The 21,096-nt window shown below is 34.5% G+C and overlaps 1 protein-coding gene across 14 annotated transcripts in view; it reads right to left on the minus strand.

Annotated features, from left to right (window-relative positions):
* Positions 1-21,096, minus strand: part of LOC115213959 (LIM/homeobox protein Lhx9-like) — a 274,665-nt gene that overhangs the window by 438 nt on the left and 253,131 nt on the right. The gene's annotated exons all lie outside the window — the stretch shown is intronic.

Raw genomic sequence — 21,096 nt, forward strand, 5'->3', positions numbered from 1 at the left:
GATAAATATGAAAACATCATTCTCGCGTACCATCTGCATAACTACGTAATTTAAAAATAAAAAATAACAATAACTTAAATTTTATAAGCCGCAAGGTATTTATCAATTAACGTCAAAGCATGGAGCTACAAAATACGCCGTGCTGGTTACGATACGGTTATAAAAAAAAACCAGAGGATGGTTAAAAGAGTTATACTATGAACATATCAAACATTAATTACAAAAAGCTCAGGAGAATATAATTTAAAATACTAAACTAAATACATAAAAAAATATTTAGTTACCCACCGAAACGTGGAGGGTCGACAATAGCTAAATTAGCCTGAAGTGTTTTTGCACTGTCCACCTATTACCCTCAATATTGTTATAACTGAAATTACCAGCCAAAGGAGAACAGTGCTGGACTGGGAAAGAAATCTCCCATATGCTGTTTGAAACTTCATAGTATTTTTTCGACTTGTCGTGAGATCGTGGTTAGCAGGGTATGATTTTGATGTTCTACAAAATTAAAGCTAATTTTCCTCTTCATAAAACAAATAGTGTTACTGCAGTTTATTAGTTATGTCAGTTTATTTTTAAAGAGATGTGCACAACAGTTCAGGGTAGAAACCCGGAGATTCATTTTAAAAAGTTTTTGTCTTCGTCTTGGATTAATTTAGAGTTCGTAAACCGGAAAATATAGAGAAACTGGCTATTATATCCGGCGATTTAACAAGTCCACCTCTCAATCATTCTGTTAAGAAACACTTTATGACATTAATGAGAGAGTAATGGAACAATTAAATGTAGTAAAAAGAAGTTCGTACGACCCCTTACTGTACAAAGGAAAACACCAATGGTTGCATGTGGATGAAGAATTCGTAGGAGAAAATATACGACATAGTAATTAAGTCATGTAAGAAAAATGGTATTAGTAATGCAATGGATGGGGCTGAGGATGATATTCTCTTTGATCATAATATTGGATCTAATGATGGAATGATTGATTCGTTTACAAGTAAATATGAAAACAATGAAGATTTTGTAGGCGCAAACTAAATTCATAAATAATTTCTACTTTGAAATGCTTTGTGTTTAAATCATATTAATTTTTAAGGTAAGAGACTGGACTTTTAAAAAAAATTTTTCAAATATGACCAGATTTTTTTTTTTTGGTCCAAACATTTGCCTTCTGAATAAAAGTGCATCTTACACACTGGCGCATCTTATATTCTGAAATATAATGCATATATAGATGTGTATGTGTCTTGTGTATATGTACGCATGCATATATATATATACATATATATATATATACATATATACACATGTGTGTGTACTTGTATGTGTGTGTGTATGTGTGTGTGTGTGTGCGTGCGTGCGTGCGTGTCCATGTTTGTATGCAATTCTTTCCTTCGAAAGAAGTCCATGAATATTTTTCCTATTTTTGTATGATGCATTTCAAATGTATCATACAACCGACGTGTGGCCTAGTTTAGCTGTTAGACATGTAGATAGAGATGCATAACAAAAGTAAATCAATATTGTTTTCTTAATTATACGGAAACTGAGAGGCAAGAAATGTTAAGTTGCACATAGACAAAGTACAATCATTGCCTAAAGTTGAATATGATACACAAATCTAGCAAGCAATAACATGTTTTGCTATTGTGATTCTTAAAGAGGACTTAATATTTTGCAGTTGAATGAACCACAGTTGGAGAGGAAGTAGTGGTGTGTTGATTTCTACCTGGAGTTACGTGTGGGTGAGCCACATGCTTCAACATTTTCCCGTCGCTTCATAGTATTATATTATTACGGTTGAGACAGAGCCATAGGAAGTTATTCACTAAAATCTACATATGATTACTTTCTCTTCACTATATATGAAATGTTACTACTTATTTCACAATATTGCTGATACTTACCTAAAGACCCTGCAAGGATGAATGGATGAGTTCACGCACTAAGCACTATTCAATTATGACTAGTGGCAAAGGTGGGTCTCTTTTTCTAGGCTTTCTCCACTTTTCATTTTATAACCAATACAGCGATTAGTATTTGTAGAGAATAAGATTAAATACCTTGGAGGATATCATTCTGACCGTCTGCATTCATTGTAGAGATTCATACCGCAGACGACGTTGAAATAAATGCCATGTAATTTACATTTATTGATTAGGTCAACTATGTATGGTATTACGTTTAATTATTTCTCCTCGTGTTTAAGATCATAGATTAATAAGAAAGATGCGATAGTGGCTTCAATCGTATGCTGGATTCTTTGTCGTCTTTCTAGACCTAGACTTCACACTTTCAAGTTTCGAGGCTATGCACACGCACACACGCATGCACACACACATGTGTACGTATGTACACACACACACACACACACACACAAACATATATGTGTGTGTGTTTTAAATAGTAACATTCAAAATCTATCTTTAAATGTGTGTGTGTGTGTGTGTGTGTGTGTGTGTGTGTGTAAATTCGGTGTGTGTTAGCGTTCCATTACTTGATAAATGAAAAATAGATAAACAAACGACATAACTTATACTAAATGAAAAAACGAAGAGGAGACAAACAGTTATCGACCAATTGGTAATATTCAGTTTTGCACCTTGAAATGCTTCCCAATTATAAATAGTGGCGAAAACTACAAACATCCGTGAGAGGGTGAGAGAAAGAAAAGGGGAAAGAATGAAGGCAAGAGAGAGAGAGAGAGAGAGAGAGAGAGTCACACGGGTATATAAAAAAGTTAATAGAAATTCGGTGTGTGTTGCGTTCCATTCTTCTTTTCCCCTGTTCTTTCTCTCACCCTCTCACTTCTATTCTAGCATTCCTACTTACTCTTTTTCTCTCTCTATCTTTCTCTCTCTCATTTCTCTCTGTATTCCAAGCCTTTCTCTTTCCCTTTCATCCCTTTCCTTTTTTTTCTCTCTCTGTCGCTCCCTTTCCCTACTGTCTTTCTCCTCTGCCTGCTACTGTCACGTGACCAGTGGCCAGTTCTCTTTTTCTTCCTGTTTTACAGTGGTTCCCCAGCTGACCAGTCTCAAATTGTCTCTCTCTCCTCTCTCCCTCCTTCAAGACATTTTCTAAGCGTTACCCATTATTCTCGTCTCCTTGGTCCCAAGACCGTATTTTGTTCGACTGTTTGTTCTTGTCATCGTGCTAAAGCACACTCTGTGTCGTTTTGCTAGTTTGTTTTGTTTGCTTTTGTCCCTAAGTCTCCGCAAGAAAACTTCTGTTTGCGGGCACCGCCAACTGGGAAGCACTCAGTCTTACTATGAAAGGTGCGAAGCTGAATATTGCCAATTAGTTGATAATTAATGAAGAATTACAGACCCTCTTTTTGTCTCCAGTTCGTTTTTACATTCAATATAATTTATGTCGTTTTTTGTACATGTTTTCATTTATATACATTTATATATATATATATATATATATATATATATATATATATATATATATATATATATATATATATATATATATATATAACATGAAGCTTCATGAGGAACATGAATTTTCACATTACTGACGTATCAATACATGGAATAAGAGGAGAGGAGTTAATCAGGACCAGGCAGAAAGTTCAGAAGATTACACGGGAAACAAACTTATTAAAGTATCTGTATCAGTTGATGCTAGGAACATGACTTACAGATAAGAAATAATGTGGAAAACTAACGGGTTTTGTGCATATGCGTTCGCAGAGAAGAACCCTGCAAAATATTAATTATGAGAGAGAATGAGAAAAATCAAAGTATTTTTATCTAAAACTCAATGAATTGAGAAGTGGAAAAACATGATGGTGCCTTAATTCTGGTTAATCAAAGAAAAACATAAAGAAGAGATGAACGAAGCAACCAGGGTATTCGGCAGCTCCAAGTGCAGTGCAATTTCTATTGATTGATACCTATCTAACATATGAATTTGAGATATGGACGATACATGTCAAATAAGCAAAATAACTGGTGCATTACTACTGAGATTCCTGATGGAGATGTGTGCATCAATTGAAACACAAAAGCATGAATAGTCATCGAAAAGAAAGCTAATGGCCTAAGAGAGAGGAGTTATAACTGCATTGAGATCTCCGTTTCCTGGGGTATATCACAAAACAAGGAACTCAACTCGTTTCCAAAGACCTTTCTTACACACAGCTATCTAGTGAAAGTCTGAGTAGACCGTGATAAAATACATGTAGGCATACGAATCATAAGGTGATCGAACCTTCATGACCACACTTGGACCAGGCTACTTAAGGATAGAAGTTGACGGACGACATAAATTTACTTCTTTTCTATCGCTGGCAACATTTCATATGAAAGTTAACTTCGGCTATCGACAAGTGATGTATGAATATAACTCATTTCAATCAATTTAATCTGAGACATTATACTAAATCTGCTCATGTTCAATGTTAGTCTATATGATATAGAAAATAATTAATTAACAATAAAAAAAAACATATCAGACACTTGTAAAAATAGGTTTGAAAAGGAAGATGGATTTATTTCGTCAGCCATCTTCAACAGATAGAACAGTACTCCAGCATAGCCGCCGTCAAATGACTGATATGAGTAAAATAATTTTTAAAATAAGTGAGTACATATGACAGTTGTAATTAGTGCATAATGACTCCAGCTCATAGTTTTTGGTTGGCTACCTTTTCTAACGAATCGAGATGGGAATCGGCCGAAAAGAACAAAAAATTGTTTTGCTTTTGCTAATCTTAGTGCTAAGGTATAATTTCTTTCATATTCCTCAACAACGTGGTACCACTCGGCAGAAATTTTAATCTCTGTGTGTGTGAGCGCGCGCGTATATGTGTATACTTCTGTGTGGCGTATGTATGCATCTGTTGAAAATAAATAGATTAGACAGCGGAAAGAAACCGCAAATTTTTATGAGGATGTAATCAATTAAATCGGTCTTGTATTTATCTCTACTTATTCTACTGATAAGAGACGAGACGAAACTGGTGTCGTTTGAAAACATAATACAAAGAGGCATAAGAAAATACTCTAAGGATTATATCTTGTTTCGACCATGTCAAAGATGAAAGAAATTCAAGGAGATTGAAAATCTGAACCTCCGCTTTAGGAAGTACAAACATGAAATTTGCCTCATTTCTCGTGTACTATATAGAAGAACGCGATTCCGAGAATTATTTTCACATATCATTTCTTGCTGATACTCTGACACAAAGCATTATTCTCATATCCAATGTATTTTCTGGAAAGCCAAAAGAAGATTACAAGATTTATGATAGGAATTACTTTTAACGAGTTACAATCTTCTAAATAGTAAGAGGACATCTTTCTTAAAACATAGATAAATTGCTTTCCAGGAAGGAATCCGATTAAATTTTTGGAATAATCGGATAATCGACTAAAGCATATTATTCTCTCTCAGGTGCTTATCAATGTAACACCTAGAATACAAGTTTCATCTTAATTTTATAGAAATTAAAACTGTGATTTTCATGCGTTTTCTTCACGAAATTTGACGTAAAGTACAGCTTTCAGCCAGTTTCTCAAAATTATTTTTGTTTAGATTTTCGGTAAGATACTATAGAGAAGAGACTGCTCACCCTCACCATTTTATCTCAGACAAGGGAAATCAATAGAGTGTCATTCTAGGATGATGATTGCGAAGATAAATTCTTAAATATTGAACTGTTCCTCTATATGTGTATTGATACAAGCATATATGCACTTAGGAAGAAGATAATAATGTACACCTAATACTTTGTCACTTACCAACGATAATGAAATAATGAAACAATATATAGTTACTATGAGGAATCCAGTACTGAAGAGAGGCAGCCCGAAACCAGACTGCTGTGCTCGTCCCGTCGCTAGAAGGTGATAGGGGTTCGCTCCCCAGCTCGCAATACATCAGATTCAGGTATGCACTGTTAACTAGCTAGAGGAAATGTCCTCCTGGGGTTAAAAGAATTGCGGTAAAGTCCGTTTGAACGGAACAGCCATGCTGAAGTGGCCACGAACATTACTTGCTAGTGCAACTGCGATCATCTCTTAGAGAGATGATCGCTGTAGTTGATCGCACGCGCACACACACACACACACACACACACACACACACACACACATGTATATGATTTCATATGTGTTTTCTTTAAAAATCATATATTTCATCTTCGGCTGTGAAACTATACCGCAAATAGATTGCAAAGAATACAGGTACTCTAAAACTCCTTTACACTTTTATTTACTTCCTATTTTCTCCCTTTGAAATGTAGTTAGGATCTACGAAGCAATGTGCGTACTACACAGCAGCATGTATGTTAATTTTGTTTCTAGATAGATTTTTTGTCAGTTGAAAAAGAGCTGGTTTCTAACCCAAAATCAAGGTTCATTAATTGGAGGTTCAACGACATCAACTAGATATTTATGTGTATGTGTTAAGTATTTGGAGTCAGTATATGTGCAGATCTGGGTTTTTTTTGTTTTGTTTTATGCATGTTTTCTCATGCATATAGTTGCATGTTTAGACGTATGTGCATGTACTTAAAGGCTAAACGATTGCTAACTTTTTATATATTTTAACAATTCTATTTCTCAAGATTGAAGCTGAGACAGTTTGTTACTTATCTTATTTTCCCAATAATTGCAGGTATAAACCTGGATTTGTAATCCGAGTAGAGTAGTTCAAAACGTCTCAGTAGGTATATATTTTCTCTTTCGCTGATCATTAGTTTTATGCTGACATCTGTGGGGTATCTCATTTTCTCTAGAGTACATAGTTTCTCTTCTCAGTCCCAAATCACTAAGTCTGATCTATTTACATTTTATTGAGTCTTTCTTTCATATTATAAGTGGTATATACTTGCGTATGTATGTATGTATGTATTATGTATGTATGTATGTATACATGTATGTATGTCTATCAATCTATCTATATATATATATATATATTATATATATATATATATATATATATATATATATATAATATATATAGGTTATAAAAAACATAACTCCGAAAGAAGCACACTTTAAGATGTGGACCAGTATATATTGATAATGGGGAAGGCCGTTTTATGTCATTGCCTTAGGTTTCCTGTCCATAAAGGGTTTAGCATTATGGCGTATCGTCAGATCCCAAAAACTTGTAGGCCTCTGACTCCTTGATTATATTTTAAGTGGTCATTGTCTCCTTTACACGTGTTGGCCCATGCCCCCTTAAAAATATTTTCAGGGGTTATGACCCAACAGGATTTTCGGATCTGACAATACACCATAAAGCTCAACCCTCTATGGAGTGGAAACCTAAGGTAATCCCATAAACCGGCCTTCCCCATTTTTAACATGTATATATATATCTGTGTGTGTGTGTGTGTGTGATATAGATATGTATGTGTGTGTGTGTGTGAGAGAGAGAGAGAGAGAGAGAGAGAGAGAGAGAGAGAGAGAGAAAGAGAGAGAGAGCCACCCACCATAGATGCGAATGGAACACCACTGTAAAATATAACCGTAGTTAATGGTTGATTCCTAGACGGAGCATTAGCAAATAATTAAGTTTACTTCATATTTACGAAATCCAGGGTTTGATCTCACAGTACGGTAGTTTTGGACAATGTTATTATCTTTAGCATACAGGTTGATTCATGGCTTGTAAGTGAAACTGAGTTAAGAGAAACTGTAGGAGTCCATCGGGTCGATTGTATTTGTAATTTAAATGTTCAGCGTGGCAGAAAATGTCGCGTTCACTCCACCTGAGAATTATGTCAAAGGTCCTTTTGACATTAAGATATTCAGCAGGTAATTCAGTAGGTCGAAGAGCTGAAAACGTATGGACAGGAATTCTGACAAATATTCATTTAATAACCATAGGCACCATTAGAAAGGTAGGTACAATTGAATCTGATGAACATGGATAACACCCTATCAGGATTGCGAAATCTCTCTCAATATGTCCAATTCGAATGACTAGTCTGTAATTGATTCTCTATTATTATTATTACTTTTCTCTCTAGGTTAATATTCCAGCTGTCATGATTCTCTGTATATTTTCTAAATATCTGCAATGCATTAAAAACAGTTGAGTGTGATCAATGGATATTTGGCTGCTGCTTCTAGCATGTGTAGTCACTAAATAAAGGCTGCATAGCTGGCAACTCTCACTGGGTTTGTTGTTTATATTCTTATAGATGTTAAAGCTGCTCCTGCTGCTGCTGTTGTTGTTGCTGCTACTTCTGTTGATGATGATGGTGATGATGATAATAACAACGACGAAGATGACGGTAATGACGATGAGGAAGATGTCTTCTGTAATTTTTTGCTAATGCAATAGTCGTTACACTAGCTGCAGTCATTGTTGCGGTTGTTCTTTCTATTCTTATTGTTGTCGATGTCATAGTTACTGCTTATGTTGTTGCTGCTGCTGTCGTTTTTGTTGTTACGGGTGCTAGTGCTGGTGTAGTAGTTGTAGTAGTGTAGTAGTAGTAGTAGTAGTAGTAGTAGTAGTAGTAGTTGTTGTTGTAGTAGTAGCAGCAGCAGCAGCAGTAGTGGTGGTGGTGATACCAACAGCAGCAGCAGCAGTGATGGTAGGTTTTGTTGTTGTTTTCGCTGTTGTTTTAGCAGTTTATTTCCTTGGCAGTTGCAGCTGTTGAAATTACATCATGAAGTGTCAACAAATTGAGTTATAAACATCTCCACTTTGTAGGGTGACGGTGGCGGCGGCGGCGGCGGAGTAACCATGAGTAATAGGATGGAAGTGATGACAGTTTTTGGCAAAAAAGTGGACTTTGCACTGATGCTGGTAGTAGTAGTAGTAGTAGTAGTAGTAGTAGTAGTAGTAGTAGTAGTAGTAGTAGTTGTAGTGGCGACGGCAGTGACGTTGGGGTGCTGTTAGAGATTATAGTGCTGTTACTAAGATCGGTGTTGAAGTTGCTGGTATTGCTAATAGTACTAGATTAGATGATGGTGCCTGTGGTAGCGAAATTAGTAACGGTAGTAATGATAGTGGTAGTGGTGGTGTCGGCGGTGATGATGGTGATTGTGGTGGCGGCAGCAGCGGTGGTGGTTTTAGTGGTCGTTGTACTGGTGATGGTGGTGATGTATTCGCGATGATCGTGGCAGTTGAAATGCTATTGGGAATGGTACACTTGGAAGAGATACCGTTCTTTGTCATAGGTATGGTGATATCAGTGCTAATGGAGGCTGTTAGATGGAGAGAGCGCCAGCAATTTCGAGACGACGAAATGAAGAGTAATTGAAGAAAGCTATGATAGTACTGAGAATAGCACAAATCGAAGTTTTCATAGTTATTGGTGGTGATAGTTATTATTGTATTGTGGGTCGCAGAGCAGCTCTGATGGACTAAAGTATGTTTTCTCATATACAGTGAAACAGGACGATATTATCCAACGTGCCCTTGTTTAAGGTGATAGGCTTTTGAAGATTTGGTTGATGTCTTTTAGTAGATCGATCGACTATGCAGGGTTGTGGCTGAGGTGTTCTTAGTAACTACCAGCATGTAGGAAAAATTCATGGCTATTTTGGAAATTACAAAGTTGTAGAGAAACGAGAATTATATAATTGCTTTCGTAACAGTTTTCTTTTTTTCTTTCTGAAGTGTCTGATTCTTGAAATAGTGATATATACCTAAGCGGTAGTGAATCTACAGTCTTAAAAGAGAACATCTTTAAAAACTATTCTCCTTCTTATATATAAATTTGTTGCCTATTCTACCTTCAGAGAATTACGTCAAAAAGTGAGAGTAATCTATATCAAGAAGGAACTACGAACAGTTTTCAGTATGGAACTAAATCAAAAACATTATCTCTAACATAATCATGCTTAGGTATTACTAGGCTGGAAACGTTTGGATAAATTTAAATGTGCTGTACTAATTTCTTGTTTCCATGTGTAAAAAAATGAATATAAGTTGATATGAACTCGTTGACCCAGCGAACGAACTACAACAGCTGCCATACTGAGCTAAAGCAATATATCACCAAAATATTCACACTAGCACACGCGTATGTTTGCGTGTGTTAATATATATATATTATATATATATATATATATATATATATATATATATATATATATATATATATATATATATTTATAGGTGCGAGTGTTTGTGTGTGTGCGTGTGTGTAGGAGGTAGAAAAGTAACACACGAGTTAATATGTATAAGGAAAATAAGACAGGTAGAAAATGCTAAAATAATTTTATCGTGAAGAAGATTTTAGTATCGGTTTCCGTCTTTTAGACTTTTTCAAATATGAGTAAAAGAAGAAAATTAAATCGGCGAAAAAATTAAGTGAAATGCTTTGTAAATATTTCCATAGTCTTCAAATAGTCTGCTGTCTCCTTCTCCCTTCGTTTGTGAATGCTTGGTAGGTAAGTAGTAGTAAATAGAGTCATACGACTACATGGCCTAAAGGATACACACATCAGCAGGAACAACCTACCATCGCTAATTGATATAGGCTTTCAACGTGCCCTACAACGCAACATCCACGAACTCAGACGCCACAAGCTAAAGAATGAATTACAATCAAAAGCCCCACCATGCACTTCTACGCAAAATCCCCTAAAATGAGACCTTCGACACCATCACCAAGAACATCCCTTTACTAAAAAAGTGTCTGTAGAATGGATCAAGTCCTCCAAACGCACACCATCATCAGGAGCAAAAGACAGCTCAAGTCAATGAAAAGTCTTCTAACACAAGCCCAGGTACACACGTCAACAACATCGAAACCGACAGTAAAAATATGCGGTAGACCTAACTGTGGTATAATCGTCAAACTAATTGAAAGATCGGAATTTATCCTTCAAACAGAATCAACGTTTTACAGTGAAAAACAACTTCACACGTGCTTCGGCAAACCTAATATATGTATTAACTTGCTCAGGGTGTCGAGAACAATATATCGGTCAAACTAAAAATAATTTACATCAGAGGATGATGGTACATAAATCCCAGATTAAAATACAGGAATACAGAAAAATCGGATTAAGCGAGCACATTGATATTTGGGCCACTAATGAACAACCCAGCTCGAGAATTTTTCCCCTCTAGAAAGTTGTTTTACTTATTTCACTCTTAGTTGAAAAGTCTAAAAGACGTAAATCGGTACTAAACTGTACTTCGTAATAAAATTATTTTAGTATTTTCTGCCTTGCCTTATTTTCCTGATATATATATATATATATATATATATATATATATATATATATATATATATATATATATATATATATATATATATATATTATATATATATACAAATATATACAGGATGCGGTGTATAAATTATCGTCTAAATGACGCGAAAATGAAAATACCACTGACATTTCATTTTTACAGATTTATTTACCAAAATTACATAAACACATCTTGAAATACTAAAGAGTAAATTTATTCAATAAAACCCTCCAGACGACTTCGGAATCTCTTGTAACTCGTCTAAACGGTCTCTTTGTTTAAGTTGGTGAATGCTGCCATAATCCTTGCCGTAAGTTCATCTTTGGTGTTACAAGGCGTTTTGTTGGTCTCTCGCTCAACTGCGCCCCATGCATAATAATCAAGGGGGTTGCAATCTGAAGAGTTAGGTGGCCAGGTGTTAGAAATGGTGTGGTCGCAGAAATTATCTGACAGACATGACTGAGCTCTCCTGCTTGTAAGGCATGGTGCAGAGTCCTGTTCTCACACATATCTTCTCCCAACAGCCATCCTCTTGACGCAGGGAAGTACTACCTCCTCCAGGCACTTGACATATGCCCCCGTGTGGGAAAGTGAATGGTAGCATAACGTCGCCACCACTAGTGATCACTCCAAATACCATGGTATTGAGTGGAAGTTTGATTTCTATCACTCTCAGTACATGTTTTGGGGACACGGCAAGTCAACGGTTGTTCTGAGTGTTCACCATCTGATTCTGGGAGAAAATTTTCTCGAATGAGAAAAACCAAAGTATGTTCTATTGACGGGGATACTTGAGTTTTTTCGAAAGCTTCGTAATGCGGTCTTTCCTCTTGTCCTTGATGGCTTAGGATAAAAATTTACCCTTTCTCATCTTGTATGAGAAATACCTAATGTCTTCATGCACTACCTGCCGAATGTTCAATTAATTACAATTCATTCATCCACTATAGGCTCAAGGCTCGAAATTTAGGGAGATGGAACCTAACTGATTAAATTGAGTCCAGTGCTCAATTGGTACTTATCTTATTCTCTTAAAGGTTTTCCAAATGGCAAAAAATAAAATAAAATAGAATAAAATAAAAACAGAACATCAGAAACGAATGTAAGTTATGCAAGTTCCAAACTGAAAATTTTGGCCGCATTGTTGCCAACTGCGCACAAACGATAACATCAAAATCTCTGCTTAGAAATCATATCGCCTTATTCACAGTTGTAGGGAATAAAAGAAAAAAGAATATATCTTTAAAACATCCATTCAGCCTGATGGAAGAAAACAATTTGGTTAGAAAAATTGCAACACAACTTTTATTATTGTAGAATTCAGTTGTCCACAAGCGATTTTTGCAATAAATACAGAGAAGATATCGTTATATTAATAATCCGTTCTGCTAAAAGGACAAGGCTTGAAATTTGGTGGCAGGGTATTAGTCCATTACACTGGTACTTAATTCATCGACCCTGAAGGGATGAAATGCAAAGTCGACCCCGGCGGAATTATCGCTGTATTAATAATGATTGTTTGACACATTCAGTAGCTATCTATACGCAGCTATATATTCTTTATGAACTAAAGAACACAATTTTTGCCACCCTTCCTGAATCCAAGCACACATGTCCTTGAATTATCGGAGAAAGGGTGTGACTTCATAATAATGGTGGGATAACCATTCTATGGGATAACGAATTCTACGAGACTTTCTAAATATTTAAATGTGAATGGTTATGCAAAAGTTGCTGAAGACTATGTTTGTCTTAGATTTTTTTTATGAGGTGCCAGTAACAGGCAATCAGTTAAAGTAAACACTAAAGCTTAAAACAGAAAGCGGACTCTCATACACACATACATGCATGTATACAAATATACATAAACAGATAGACACATATATATGTGTGTAGTGTGTGTGGTGAGTGCACACACGCATACCATATATATATATATATATATATACTTATTAACTCATATATATACTTATTACATACATACACATATTCATGCACATGCATATATATGGTTTGATCAATAAGTATCCGGACTGTTATTATAGTAACGACGCTAAAGCATGGAGAGTGAAACCGCTTGCAACAGATTGACCTTGAAATCTGTTGTCCATGCGCACTAAGGTGTAACGTTCTAGCTCAATTCCGCTGTTTACAGCAGTGCTTGGAAGGGAGGTGTGTAGCGTATGAGCGTCGCATATTGACCATGGTAGAGAAAGTTAAGAAGAGGATCTGCTTTAAATTTTGCCAAGGACTACGCACATTTTCTAAAAGTTTTCATTGTTCCCGACACAATCAAATAGATTTGTGCAACTGAAACCCGAGCGTCTTTTTGGTCAGCTGAAATCAGTTTTGGCACAAACCTGGCAGACGCGCGCCTCATATCCATGTCTTCAGGGATAATGGACTGAACTGAATCGTAACTAGTCAGCACATCTACTGACGATTCACGGATGGGGATTCGACGATCTCCCCTCACATCGTCACGCACATCTGCAATGTTTTTCTTAGTTCTTCCGGTTGCGTGTATCCCAGAACGTTCGTCAGTATCGACATTTTTTCGGTTATCGTAGAAACTTGTGTACCACTCGTACACTTGTGTGCGGCTCATACACTCTTCTCCATACATTTTCTGCAACTTTGCGTAGGCCTCTGGGCAGGTATCTTTCTCTGTACTATCTCGGAGAGATAACTTTCTCTGTCATAGTCAATGCGACGATCACATGCTACACACATTTCTTCCAAGCACTACAGTAAACGTTAAAATATCGGTAAAGTTTAGTGCGCATGCACAGCAGAGTTCAATGTGAATCTTTGCCAAGCGTGCTTTATCTTCGTTACTATGGCAACAGTCCGGATACTTATTGACTAGACTTAGTTTGCATATACACAAGTAAGTATACACACATGCACATACATACCCACATATACGAGTGAAGTGTACATGAAGTGCAGGTATATTCACTCACATATACATAAATACACATACACATGCATTTATATACATAAACTAAGTAAAAGCTAAATAAAAGCCTAATAATAAAAAGAGAGAAACAGCAACAAAAAAGAAATCTATAAAAAAACTACCATACACAACAGGACAAAGACATACAAAAGACTTGACACTTCACTGTATACATTGACAATGTGATATATTTTATGGCCTTCCTAATCATCCATCATACGACCATACAACTACTAAACCACGAACGTTTTATGTCTACTTATATTATCGCTAAACAGCCAAGCTTCATAAGGTGTGGCAGCTTTGTATTTTTCTTCCTTTCTGAATGCATAAGATACAATAAAAGTTTATAGAAATAAATAAAATACCTATTCTATATCTATTTATTTATTTGTGTATGTAGAAACGTGAATAAATAAATAGGGTTAAAAACGAAAAGAAAATGTTGGAGAGTAAATTTATCATGTTTATGTATAGACAGCAGCAGTAGTGGTAGTAGTAGTAGCAGTAGTAACACTAGTAGTAGTAGTAGCAGCAGCAGCAGCAGCAGCAGTGGTAGCAGTAGTAGTAGTAGTAGTAGTAGTAGTTGTAGTAGTAGTAGTAGTAGTCATTGTCTTTATAATGATGTTGATAGTTTCGTCATCGTAGTCACCACAAGCTAAACAAATAAATATACTTAGACGCTCATAGAAACACACATACACATACCTATATTTGCATGTGTATATACGCACTTGCATGTATATGAAAGCATGTCTATGAAGAGTAAGACAAAATATAGATATTTGTTGGATGCTTTTGCTGTTACTCATGCGCAAGCAGACAGACACACGCGTACACACACACCATATATATATATATATATATATATATATATATATATATATATATATATATATATATATAATATATATATATATATACATCTACATAAATCTCTCTATAGGTGGTTAAAATGAAAATAAGCAACAGGATATCCAGAGGTAATGCAGTACCATCGTTTCAAGCGACTCCATTTAATTGAACAATGCAATCATTACATCAATTTAAATGCAAAGCAATTCTCAGGTGCATAAATACATAGGCTACTAAGGCATCAGGGAAAAAACTTGTTAGAGATCTAGCTTCCTACTTTTCTTAATCCTGAAAGTTCAGCACCTTTTAATAGTGGAAATAATGATAGTTTGTGTAATAGAAGGACTACTAACTTACTTAGTTATGAAAAGATACCAAATGAAAAACCATCCTACAAACCTAACAATTTAAATAATAGTAGAATAAGCTTCAACAGGAGACGGGATACTAAATCGGGAATGAAGCTTAGGTTAGATAGTAAAGGTAATGATGGGAAAGTATTGGTTACTCCTCCCTATATAGAAATGAAATGTTTTGGAAATATAAACGTAGCTATTAATCAAGGTATGATTCTAGAGAGCAGGAATGAGACAGGAAGATCCCGCCTTTACTTACACCATAAATTTGACGGTAAGAACTTCGTCTGGTTCAATATCCCGTACAAATGTACCTTATCCACAAACATATATATGAAATTTATGGCTATTTCAGAAAAAAACTTCCCTACTTCCTATAGATATAATAGAATCTTTTTATGTAAGACAGTTAGAATCTCGTATTACACTCTTCCCAAATATGGGTACCATCATAGCTAAATTAAATTATAAGAATATAAAATTAGCAAGAGTTGATAACAATAACAACAATAATAATAATAATAATTAATTCTTTTATTATTATGTATAATAATAATAATAATAATAATAATAATAATAATAATAATAATAACAATAATAATAATAAACCACCCCCAGTGCTTGAAAATGACCACATCTCACTCCTCTGGAACTTCACCATTCAAACTGACAGGAAGATAGATGCAAATAGGCCAGACATCATATTGAAAGACTTCAAACAAAGAACATGCCTCCTCATTGATATGACTGTCCCAATCGATATAAACGTATCTGTCAAGACCTACCAAAAACTGAGCAAATATAAAGATCTTGAAATAGAAATCAGCAAAATGTGGAAGCTGAAGACTAAAACAATACCTGTTGTCATAGGTGCCCTGGGAATGATAGCAAAAGGGGCTGATAGCTACCTAACTCAGATACCAGGAAACCCAAAAATGGCAGAAGTTCAAAAGATAGTACTCATGGGAACTGCTCATATCCTACGAAAACTACTCTCTATGTAATCTCAAGGTTTAAAACAAACATAATTTTCGGTTTAAAAAAAAAAAAAAATTTTTTTTTTTTAGACATTCATTAGTACAACATCCCCACCCCCCAAATATATGGCACACTAGGCATAACAACAACATGAACTTCCAACCCTGTTGTCTCTTGAGGTCTCTGGGTGAGACTTGGAGCCAACTTGTACAAATATAAAGCAAAAGTCAAACATAGAATAATAATAATAATAATAATAATAATAATAATAATAATAATAATAATAATAATAATTATAGTACTGTCAACTATAGTGTAACCCCCCAAAATGAGTATAGTAATAATAATGATGAAGTGGAAAATAGAAGTGACAGTGGTAACACTACTATATAAACAATATAGATTGTTGTTCCGGGGCCTATACGAGCATAGAAATTATTGGTATACCTGTTGATGTAGAGACAGATTTAAATGATGCTACAATTGAGGGTGAGGTACATAATAATAGACCTCATGTTAACATACTTGATAATAGAAATATTAATAGGGAAAATATTAATAATAATAATAATAATAATAATAATAATAATAATAATAATAATAATAATAATAATAATAATTATAGTACTGTCAACTATAGTGTAACCCCCCAAAATGAGTATAGTAATAATAATGATGAAGTGGAAAATAGAAGTGACAGTGGTAACACTACTATATAAACAATATAGATTGTTGTTCCGGGGCCTATACGGGCATAGAAATTATTGGTATACCTGTTGATGTAGAGACAGATTTAAATGATGCTACAATTGAGGGTGAGGTAGATAATAATAGACCTCATGTTAACATACTTGATAATAGAAATATTAATAAGGAAAATATTAATATAATAATAATAAATAATAATAATAATAATAATAATAATAATAATAATAATAATAATAATAATAATAATAATAATAACAAAAACACCAGGACTTACAAACACATATAACATACAGAAAATTGCACTACTAGGCACTGCACACATCCTACGCAGAACACTTTCCATACAATAACCATCAGAGCATCACAACAAATCACAGCACATACCCAAGGCACACAGAGCTGCGCTCGGTAGTGAAGTGAAAGCACGCTATAAAAATAAAACTACTGAATGATAATAATAATAATAATAATAATAATAATAATAATAAATAATAATAATAATAATAATAATAATATAATAATAATAATAATAATAATAATAATAATAATAATAACAAAAACACCAGGACTTACAAACACATATAACATACAGAAAATTGCACTACTAGGCACTGCACACATCCTACGCAGAACACTTTCCATACAATAACCATCAGAGCATCACAACAAATCACAGCACATACCCAAGGCACACAGAGCTGCGCTCGGTAGTGAAGTGAAAGCACGCTATAAAAATAAAACTACTGAATGATAATAATAATAATAATAATAATAATAATAATAATATGAATTTTAATAATACTAATATTGATAGTAGTATTTCTCTTAGTTGCAATTGTCGAGTTAAATCCCACTGTCCGTTATTGGGCCGATGTCTTACCGAGAACGTAATTTATAAATGTACAATAATAACTACCACTAATAATGTTATATATATTTTGGCTGTTCGATTAATATGAAAAAAAAAGCGTCTGTACAATCATATTTCCCCTTTTAAACTTAAGGCGAATTGCACGTCATTATCTAGTAAAATTTGGGAACTGAAGGATAGTAGAATTGGGTTTAGCTTTAAATGAGAAATAATAAGAAAGGCGCAGCCTTGTAGAAATAGTAGATATAGGTGTGAGCTGTGCTCTATGGAAACATAAAAGTTTTTAAGCATAAAGATAAGCGCAACCTGATTAACAATAGATTAGACCTTAGGGTATCATGCGTACATAGTGTCACCCGTACTTTTAGATATTTTTGAAAGTAGCACTTTATAGGTCTTGTGCTTGAACTGAATCTGATGCAAACTTAATTTTAATATTTCTAGTTTGGAAAATAAAGTACATTGCATATATTATAATATAATAAAAGTGATATAGTATAGTTAGTGTGCTACACAGAGTTAGTATACTACCCAAATGAATTTTCCTACCTAGTAGGTCAGATTTCATTATGGTTTTAGTAATTAATCTATTTATCCCTTTCCTATAGTGTTCCACCCTCCTGATCTTAGTAGTTATTGAGGCCTTTATGTAAGTAGCCCTCCTAATTAAGTACCCCTAAGAAACTATATTATCACGTATGGATTAACACTAAAAACTTTTAAAACCTATATTATACCTTTTTAGTTAGCATGTTCTATAACATCAAACCTATATTATACCTTTTTAGTTAGCATGTTCTATAACATCAAGATTCCTTTAGTTAATACCAGGTATTAGTCTTTATAGAAACAAACTAAATAAGTAAATAAATAATTTTAAATTTAAATATTTGAATTATTATACATTTTCTATTAATCTTCTCTATTGATGTTAATACTTCATCATGGTTCTAGTGTTTAAGCTATTTTATTCATTTTCTATGGTGCTCTACCCTACCTAGTCATTTTATTATTTTATAATAGCATTTATGAAATAAACCTAATTTTTGTACCCTTAGAAAGTCATACTTCCTGATGCCTTAGTGGTTTCTAAGCTGATATGGAGACAGCATGATCTTTGTCTATCTCCTTACCTTCTTGGAGGTTTTAGATAAAATTATACTGTGTCCATCTGTTTTAATTTCATTTAATTCTATGTATTTACGCAGCTGAGGATTGCTCTACATTTAAATTGATGTAATAATTGCATTGTTCAATTAAATGGAGTCGCTTGAAACGATGGTACTGCATTACCTCTGGATATCCTGCTGCTTATTTTAATTTTAAATCTCTCTATATAGATGGATGTGTATGTGTGTACGCATGTCAGTGATTGAATATACGACCTACCAATAGACTTGTATATTTTTTTTTCTTTCTTTGATTTCTGAACTATTTAGCATTCACTGTCATATCGTCTTCTGTCACTTACTGTCAATAAGACATCTATCATAAATTGATATTTTATTCCCTTTTTCTATCTCCCTTGAATATATTCCGTCATTTCTATTTTTTCTTGTGTTCATTTCACAACATTCCAATTTCTTGAGTATGTATGTTTGTATGTATGTATGTATGTATGTATGTATGTATGTATGTATGTATGTATGTATGCATGCATGCATGCATTTTTCTTTGGAATAATTCTGATGTGTTTTTCCATTGCAGAATACAAACCGGTCTCTTGCGGATTGTGATTACCAGAATAAGCAGATCTATGCTCTTGTGTGTGCATTGATATATGTTTTAGATTGATATTCGAGATGATGCGTTCACCCAGAAACCTCAGACGGAGAATCTTTGAAATGTTTTACAGATCTTTACTCTTCTAGTAATCGATTTTATTTGCAAATCAGTGTGTCTGCCAGTTTTGGGAAAACCCGGGCACGTCTATATTTTTGTGCATGCAACACCCACATGAGTGTATGTTTCAGCCCTTCTTTTTCTATATGCAATTTTTCCTGAGTGTCATCCTAATACATTCAGTGTGTCGTCCTTCCGACTTTTGTTGTTCTTCCTGTATATATATATATATTATTTTATTCTTTTCTTTGTTACAGTCATCTCACTGCGGCCATGCTGGAGCACCGCCTTGTTGTCGAACAAATCGACCACCGGACTTATTCTTTGTAACTCTAGTACTTATTTCTTCAGTCTCTTTTGACGCTAAGTAAACACACCACCAACAGTTGTCACGCGATGGTGAGGGGTACAAAAACAGAAACACAGACGTATACACACACACATATATATATATATATATATATATATATATATATATATATACGTAGGTGGTTGTGTGCGGGCGCACATGTGTGATCGTGTGTATTTGTGCGTGTTTGGTGAAATGCCGAGTTCCGTGTGTCTATCTTCATCAAAGTAACTGGTGTTTAAATGTCCCAACTTATATTATTCCCTATACTGTAGAATAATTGTACGAGTATTTCCACAATCTTTCTAAATCTATTATTTCTCCGTTGTATTTATAAATCCACCATGTGTTCCATTCTATTCTTTGTACTTTTATATATCAAACACTTGTTACTCCAACGATTGCTGTATGTTGTGTGGATAAACGCGTAGCTTGCATCAAATAAAACAGCAGTTCATGAAGGAGACAGTCAACGAAACAGAGGTAACTCGTAAATTTCATTTGAATTTCATTCTTTGTCGCCTTCTTTCTCCTTTCTGTTAATCGACATAAATCTGTACGCTATCTACCTGTTGAGTCGTTGTACACTCTCAAGGGTTGTATAACTTGTTTGATGAACTAAAGTTTCACTGCTTACGTTCATGTGGGGCAACCTATTCGTGTATGAGTGTGTAATGATAAGTGTATTGTATGATAAATTCTCGAAATGCTTTACATTTCTGGTTTTTTGAAACCCATCTTCTTAAGATTGGTACTCAGGCAGTTTGTTGCGTATCCATGGGCTCATTTTATGTAACAGAATATATTTATTTAGTTATGTAAGGCTGATTATTCGCCGAAATTCTGCTCGAAATTTCATGCTAGAGTGCATTCTTTCATGTTTTGAAGTGCATGAAGAGATGTTAATTAAAACTGTAGATTAATCACCCAAGTCAGCGCTGAATAAATCTTGAGGCAATTTCTTTGCCTATCTTCTATTTTTTTGTTTTGATGAACA

Source organism: Octopus sinensis, linkage group LG1, assembly GCF_006345805.1.
Source record: "Octopus sinensis linkage group LG1, ASM634580v1, whole genome shotgun sequence".
Lineage (NCBI taxonomy): Eukaryota > Metazoa > Mollusca > Cephalopoda > Octopoda > Octopodidae > Octopus > Octopus sinensis.